This window comes from Montipora foliosa, chromosome 7 (assembly GCF_036669935.1).
Source record: "Montipora foliosa isolate CH-2021 chromosome 7, ASM3666993v2, whole genome shotgun sequence".
Taxonomy (NCBI): domain Eukaryota; kingdom Metazoa; phylum Cnidaria; class Anthozoa; order Scleractinia; family Acroporidae; genus Montipora; species Montipora foliosa.
In genome coordinates, this window is record NC_090875.1 from 28,902,680 (window position 1) to 28,902,945 (window position 266).

Genomic DNA, 266 nt, shown 5'->3' on the forward strand with positions numbered 1-266 from the left:
CAGGGTGTTGACTAAAAAAACTAATTTTTATATTGGCTTTTAACCATTTCAACCGAGATCAGATCGATGTTAGATTTTCACAAGCTCTTAACTGATAGAATGGTCTTACGGCAAAATCTACTCTAAGGAAAATTTTCCAACCAAAAAAAAAAATTAAAATGTTTTGAAGGTCACCTATTAATATTTCATATCTAGTGCGTGTGAATTTGCAATATCTAACCTAATTCTAGACATTCTTACTCCGGATTATTTCTAAAATTTCCGGT